The sequence below is a fragment of the Lonchura striata genome, chromosome 25 (genome assembly GCF_046129695.1).
Source record: "Lonchura striata isolate bLonStr1 chromosome 25, bLonStr1.mat, whole genome shotgun sequence".
In the NCBI taxonomy this organism is placed as follows: Eukaryota; Metazoa; Chordata; class Aves; order Passeriformes; family Estrildidae; genus Lonchura; species Lonchura striata.
The window spans coordinates 7,635,347-7,643,331 of record NC_134627.1 but is presented as its reverse complement, the minus strand read 5'-3'; the positions used below and the strand labels follow the sequence as shown (position 1 = coordinate 7,643,331).

Below are 7,985 nucleotides of genomic sequence, written 5' to 3'. Positions count from 1 at the left end.
GACCCCTGCCCTGGGGACTCTGGTGTCAGATCCCCTGCCTCGGGGGACCTTGGGGACATCAGGGTCACAGACACCTGCCTTGGGGACCTCGGTGTCACAGACCCTTGCTCGGGGGGACCTTGGGGACATCAGGATTAGAGACCCCTACCCCGGGGGACCTTGGGGACATCAAGGTCACAGACACCTGCCCTGGTGACCTTGATGACAGACCCTGGGGACATCAGAGACCCTGGGGACATCAGGGACCTGGTGACCTCAATGCCAGACCCTGCAGACCCTGGTGACATCAGTGACCCTGGTGACATCAGTGACCCTGGGGACATCAGAGACCCTGGGGACATCAGGGACCCCGGTGACCTCGATGACAGACCCTGCAGACCCTGGGGACATCAGGGACCCTGGGGACATCAGAGACCCTGGGGACATCAAGGACCTGGTGACCTCGATGCCAGACCCTGGGGACATCGGGGACCCTGGGGATATCAGTGACAGACCCTGGGGACCCTGGGGACTCTCCATGCCCTGAGAACCTTTCGGGGTCCCACCTCAGAGACCCCCCCCGTGTGCCAGCGTCCCTTGGGGACCTCAGCGCTGTCACCCTCACCTGGGGGGGCTCCGCAGAGGACAGGGGACACCCTGTGACAGCGGAGGGGACACCACCACCCTTCACCCTCCGCGGGTGGCACCTCCTGGAATGTCCCCGTCCCCTCCCATCGCTGTCCCCTTCCTGTCCCCACCCCCAAGGCCAGAAGCACTTTAGGAAGGGAATCTGGGGACACCGAGCGTGGCCACAAGTGCCACCACCTGGTGTCACACCCTGTCACCGGTCTCTCCGTGTCCTTCTCGTACCTTATGCAAATATTTGCTGTAAAGTCGTTGGGTTTTTCTTTTTTTTTCGTTATTTTTTGGGGTTTTTTTTGGGTTTTTTGTTATTTTCTTCCTTTCCTCCCCCCTGTAAATATCATCCCCGTCCCTGTAACATACCCCAAAGGATTTCTAAAGATTTTTTAAGAAGTTTTGCTCAGCCAACCCCGAGCAGGGGACGTGCTGGACCAGTGGTGACTTTTTAAAACCCTCCTGCATGTCCCCCGCCTCCCAAAAAAAAACCCAAAACAACCCAACAAAAAACCCCTTCCCACCCCAATTCCCCGATCTGCAAAACTGCAAAAAAATCCCCAAACCAACCCAAAAAATCCCCCTTGCTTTGCCCCCTCCCAGCTCCAGGCTATATATTGGAAATAAACTGGTTATTCAAGGTTTTGTTGGTATTAATTTCCCTTTTTTTGTTGTTTTTCTGGTGGGCTGGGACATCCCCTAAATTCCTGCTGTTAGGAATTTTTATTCCTGGATTTCTCCGCGGGAGGATAAATCTCATTTTTCTCTGAGCCTGTGGGGAGGAAATACCAGAATTGGGGATGCCCCATCCCCGTCAAAATTCTCAATTTTTGATTTCTCAAATTCCTCAAATTTCTCGAAGTTTTTAGACTCCTCAAATGTCTCGAATTTCTCAATTCTCAAATATCTCAAATTCCTCAGATTCCTCAAATGTCTCAAATTCCTCAGATTCCTCAAATTTCTCAATTTTATCAAATTCCTCAGATTCATCAAATTTCTCAGATTCCTCAGATTCCTCAAATTTCTCAATTCTCAAATGCCTCAAATTCCTCAGATTCCTCAAATTTCTCAATTTTATCAAATTCCTCAGATTCCTCAAATTTCTCAGATTTTTCAGATTCCTCAAATTTCTCAATTCTCAAATGTCTCAAAATTCGAGGAAGCGAGAGAGGGGAAAAAAAATCGCCGGAAAAAGACAGAAAAAGAGGCCAAAAAAAAAAAAAAAAAAAAAAAAGGTAATTTTATTAAAGCCGGACACTCTGATAGAAAAGAAAAATTAGAAAGGGAAAAAAGGAAAAGAATAAAAAGCAACCCTTTTGTCACGGGAATAATTACAACGGTCACACACAACTACCCATGGCATCCACGGTGACACGGGGGCGACACGGCGTGGGGAGGGGGTGACACAGGCTGGGGGAGGGGGTCCCCTCCCTCCCCTCCCCCTCTTTTCCCCCGCGCGAGGCTTTTTTTTTTTTAATTTTTTTTTTTTTTACATTTTTCTTCATTTTTTTCCCTTTTTTTTTTTTTTTTTGTTGTTGTTGTTCCTTTTATTTCCTTTTTTAAAACAGTTCACGAGAAAATTCATGCGGAAAAGAGAGAGAGACACGACGGCGTAGAAACCCCAAAACAGCCTCTAAGGAGAGCCAGAAATTCGCTTTTTTTCCCTTTTTTTTTTTGCTTTTTCTTCTCAGTTCTTCTTTTTTTTTTTTTTTTTTGTCCTTTTCAGAGTCGTAGCCTTTTATTTTTTATTTTTTTGTTGGTTCTGAAACAACATCCAGACGAGTAAAGCGGGGAGCGCATGCAGCGGGCGCCTCCGACACATGCACGATGCAGGCAGCGCTTGGATTTGGGCTTTTTTTTGTGCTTTTTACACATTTTCCTCTTTTTTTTTGGTCGTTTTTAAAAACATTTTTTTTTTCCGGTTTGAACCAGATTCGAGTTGTTTCGTTTTGAATTTTGGTGGGTTTTTTTTTTGTTTTTTTTTTGTAGTTTTTGCTTCAGCGAGGGATTTGCGCGATGCCATGAAGGGGACGGACGCACACGCACACGCGGGGACATCACGCTCACGGGGACACCAGCCAGGACAAGGGGACATCACGGGGGGGTTTGGGGACAGTTTGGGACCTGCCACCCCCTCAGCTGGCCTTGTCACCCCCCTCACCTGGCGCTGTCACCCCCTGGTTTGGCACTGTCACCTCCCGGCTTGGCATCGGTGACGCCGAGCGGGGAGAGGTGGCTTGGGGACAAGCCCCAGAATTGGTGACAGCTTGGGGACACCACGGTGGGGACACTGAGATGGGGACACCAAAATTTGGGACACCAAATTGGGGACACCAAGATGGGGACAATGAGATGGGGACACCAAATTAGGGACACCATATTTGGGACACCAAGATGGGGACATCAAATTTGGGACACCAAGATAGGGACACCAAACTGGGGACACCAAATTGGGGACACCAAATTTGGGACACCAAATTAGGGACACCAGATTGGGGACACTGAGATGGGGACACCAAGATGGGGACACCAAATTAGGGACACCAAATTGGGGACACCAAATTTGGGACACCAAGATGGGGACACCAAACTGGGGACACCAAATTGGGGACACCAAGATGGGGACACCAAATTAGGGACACCAAATTGGGGACACCAAATTGGGGACACCAAGATGGGGACACCAAATTAGGGACACCAAATTGGGGACACCAAATTTGGGACACCAAAGTGGGGACACCAAATTTGGGACACCAAGATGGGGACACCAAACTGGGGACATCAATGTGGGGACATCAAATTTGGGACACCAAGATAAGGACAATGAGATGGGGACACCAAGATGGGGACACCAAGATGGGGACACCAAAGTGGGGAGACCAAGATGGGGACACTGAGATGGGGACACTAAATTTGGGATACCAAATTGGGGACACCAGTGTGGGGACATCAGCTTTGGGACACCAAGATGGGGACAATGAGATGGGGACAATGAGATGGGGACACCAAGATGGGGACACCAAATTAGGGACACAAAGGCGGGGACAACGTGATGAGGACACCAAAGTGTGGACACCAAACTGGGGACACCAAATTTGGGACACCAAGATAGGGACAGCGAGATGGGGACACCAAGGTGGGGACACCAAGGTGGGGACACCAAGATGAGGACACCAAATTGGGGACACCAAGATGGGGACACCAAATTTGGGACACCAAAGTGGGGACACTGTGCTGGGGATGCTAAAGTGGGGATATTGAGGTGGGGACACTGAGGACAGCTCCCTCCAGTGTCATTTTTGGTGGTGTCCCCTAGTGGGTGGCATTGTCACCTCCATCTGAGTGTCCCCAAGGGGGTGGCATTGCCACCTCCATCTGGATATCCCCAAGGGGATGGCACTGGAGTGTCCCCATGGAGGATGGCATTGTCACCTCCATGCGGGTGTCCCCACAGGGGTGGCATTGTCACCTCCATGCAGATGTCCCCAAGGTGATGGCACCATCACCCATGGAGGAGGGCATTGTCACCTCCATACAGGTGTCTCCAAGGGGGTGGCATTGTCACCTCCATCTGAGTGTCCCCAAGGGGGTGGCATTGTCACCTCCATCTGAGTGTCCCCACAGGGGTGGCATTGTCACCTCTATGTGGTTGTCCCCACAGGGGTGCCATTGTCACCTCCATACAAATGTCCCCACGGGGGTGGCATTGTCACCTCCATGTGGGTGTCTCCAAGGTGGTGCCATTGTCACCTTCATACGAGTATCCCCAAGGGGGTGGCATTGTCACCTCCATCTGAGTGTCCCCACAGGGGTGGCATTGTCACCTCCATGTGGATGTCCCCACAGGGTTGACATTGTCACCTCCATCTGAGTGTCCCCACGGGGGTGGCATTGTCACCTCCATGTGGATGTCCCCACAGGGGTGGCATTGTCACCTCCATGTGGTTGTCCCCACAGGGGTGGCATTGTCACCTCCATGTGGGTGTCCCCATGGGGGTGCCATTGTCACCTCCATACAAATGTCCCCAAGGGGGTGGCATTGTCACCTCCATATGGGTGTCCCCACAGGGTTGACATTGTCACCTCCATATGAGTGTTCCCACAGGGGTGGCATTGTCACCTCCATGTGGATGTCCCCACAGGGGTGGCATTGTCACCTCCATCTGAGTGTCCCCACAGGGGTGACATTGTCACCTCCATACAAATGTCCCCACGGGGGTGGCATTGTCACCTCCATACGAGTGTCCCCACAGGGGTGGCATTGTCACCTCCATGTGGTTGTCCCCACAGGGGTGCCATTGTCACCTCCATACGAGTATCCCCACAGGGGTGGCATTGTCACCTCTATGTGGTTGTCCCCACAGGGGTGCCATTGTCACCTCCATACAAATGTCCCCACGGGGGTGGCATTGTCACCTCCATGTGGGTGTCTCCAAGGTGGTGCCATTGTCACCTTCATACGAGTATCCCCAAGGGGGTGGCATTGTCACCTCCATCTGAGTGTCCCCACAGGGGTGGCATTGTCACCTCCATGTGGATGTCCCCACAGGGTTGACATTGTCACCTCCATCTGAGTGTCCCCACGGGGGTGGCATTGTCACCTCCATGTGGATGTCCCCACAGGGGTGGCATTGTCACCTCCATCTGAGTGTCCCCACAGGGGTGACATTGTCACCTCCATACAAATGTCCCCACGGGGGTGGCATTGTCACCTCCATACGAGTGTCCCCACAGGGGTGGCATTGTCACCTCCATGTGGTTGTCCCCACAGGGGTGCCATTGTCACCTCCATACGAGTATCCCCACAGGGGTGGCATTGTCACCTCCATGTGGGTGTCCCCATGGGGGTGCCATTGTCACCTCCATACAAATGTCCCCAAGGGGGTGGCATTGTCACCTCCATATGGGTGTCCCCACAGGGTTGACATTGTCACCTCCATATGAGTGTTCCCACAGGGGTGGCATTGTCACCCCCATGTGGGTGTCCCCAAGGGGGTGACATTGTCACATCCATGTGGGTGTCCCCACAGGGGTGACATTGTCACCTCCATACAAATGTCCCCACGGGGGTGGCATTGTCACCTCCATACAAATGTCCCCACAGGGGTGGCATTGTCACCCCCATGTGGGTGTCCCCAAGGGGGTGACATTGTCACATCCATGTGGGTGTCCCCAAGGGGGTGACATTGTCACATCCATGTGGGTGTCCCCACAGGGGTGGCATTGTCACCTCCAGCCAGCAGCTGCTGCCGCGCCCCCTCCTCGGGCGCCACGAGGTGACAGAAGGTGACAGAAGGTGACAGAAGGTGACAGGGCGGGGCAGGGGAGGGGACAGCACCAGGTGCCACCACCACCCCCTGGCAGCTGCGGCTTTGCTACAGCGAATCCACTTTGGTAGCCAGAAAAAAAAAATAAATTAATTAAAAATCAAATTAATTGCGAACGCATCCGCGACTGCTATTGCTGCTGGCAGTGGGGCGCGGGACGGCGTCCCCAAGGCCACCAGGGGACACCTGGTGACACCTGGGGACACCTGGGGACAAGGAGAGAGGGCGGGGACTCAGCGCGACACGAGGAGCTCTAAACCTAAGCGGGGATTTGGAATCCAGCCCCTAAATAATTCCGGACGTGATTTATTTATTTATTTCTCTTCTTTTTCCTCTTCTCTTTTTTTTTTTTTTTTTTTTTTTTTTTTAGATTATTTTCCCCTCTTTAAATATTTATATATAGATTTATATTACGTATATTATATATATATAATATGTAAATATATTTTTTAAAACAATATAAAATGTTAAGACACTTCACTTAAATGTAAAGAGTTGCTTTTTTTGCAATCCAAAGAAATTGCATCATGATTTTTTTTTTTCCTTTTTTTTTTTTTAAACCTTCCTTCCTTTTTATTTTTTTGGTCTTTTTTTTCTTTTTTTTTTGGTTTTTTGTCCTTTTTTTTTGCGTGTGTTTTCTCTTTGTTATTCAAAAAAAAGGCTCTCGTTTCTTCTGTACAAAAATGACCAAGATACAAAAAAAAAAATAAAATAAAAAACAAAACCACAAAATCAGAGGAAAGGGGGGAAAGGACGAAAAAGGAATTGAAATTCAAATAAAACCCAAAAATAATCAAATAATCAACCCAAGGACGAAATGGAGAACGGAAGGAGTGATCGGATCTCGTGCTGCACACACAGAGCACATGAACACGCACAGCTGGGCACACCTGGGCACACCTGGAGTGCACCTGGGCACACCTGGGCACACCTGGGCACACCTGGCATACACCCAGAACACATATGGGTACACCTGGGCACACCTGGAGTGCACCTGGGCACACCTGGGCACACATAGGTACACCTAGAGTACGCTCAGAGTACACCTGGGCACACCTGGAGTACACCCAGAGCACACGTGGGCACACCTAGAGTACACCTAGGCACACCTGGAGTACACCCAGAGCACACCTGGTGCACACCTGGGCACAGCCAGGTGCGCCTGGCACACCTGAGGAGCACCTGGGCACTGCTGGGGCACAGCTGGGCACACCTGAGATGTACCTGGATACACCCGGGCACAGCTGGGGTGTCCCTGGGCACAGCTGGGACACGCCTGAGATGCACCTGGGCACACCTGGGGTCTACCTGGGCATACCTGGGGTGTCCCTGGGCACACCTGTGCACACCTGGAGCCCACCTGTGGCACACCTGGGGTCTACCTGGGCATACCTGGGGTGTCCCTGGGCACACCTGTGCACACCTGGAGCCCACCTGTGGCACACCTGGGGTCTTCCTGGGCACACCTGGGGTGTCCCTGTGCACACCTGGGCACACCTGGGGTCTACCTGGGCACACCCATGCACACCTGAAGCCCACCTGGGCACACCTGGGGTCTACCTGGGCACACCTGGGGTGTCCCTGTGCACACCTGGGCACACCTGTGCACACCTGGAGCCCACCTGTGGCACACCTGTGCACACCTGGGCACACCTGGGGTCTACCTGGGCACACCTGGGGTGTCCCTGGGCACACCTGTGCACACCTGGGCACACCTGGGCTGTACCTGTGCACACCTGGACCCGCCCGGTGCCCCCCACCCCAGGCTGGGCAGAACCGGGGCTGCTCCCCCGGTGGGGTGCTCCGGGACGCCGGTCCCCAACCGGGAGGTGACAAAACCGCACCGGGTCACCCCCCCCACCGGGACCCCAATTCCCAATTCCCAATTCCCCAATTCCCAATTCCCCAATTCCCAATTCACACCCGCGCCCTGCGGCCCCTCCGGCACTCGCGGGGACCCCCCGGCGCCACTCGCGGGGACCCGGGCGCGGTGCTGGCGCTGGTGGCGGAGGTGACGAGGAGCCGGGACGGCCCCGAGCCTTC

At 52.8% G+C, this 7,985-nt stretch overlaps 1 long non-coding RNA gene across 1 annotated transcript; it reads right to left on the bottom strand.

Moving 5' to 3' along the window:
- Positions 1 to 1,838: 1,838 nt before the first annotated feature.
- LOC144247476 (uncharacterized) lies at positions 1,839 to 7,774 on the bottom strand. Its single transcript, XR_013341168.1, has 2 exons — positions 6,999 to 7,774; positions 1,839 to 6,863 (listed from the first exon to the last, which is right to left on the bottom strand). It is a non-coding gene; the product is annotated as an uncharacterized LOC144247476 (long non-coding RNA).
- Between the last annotated feature and the right edge of the window lie 211 nt (positions 7,775 to 7,985).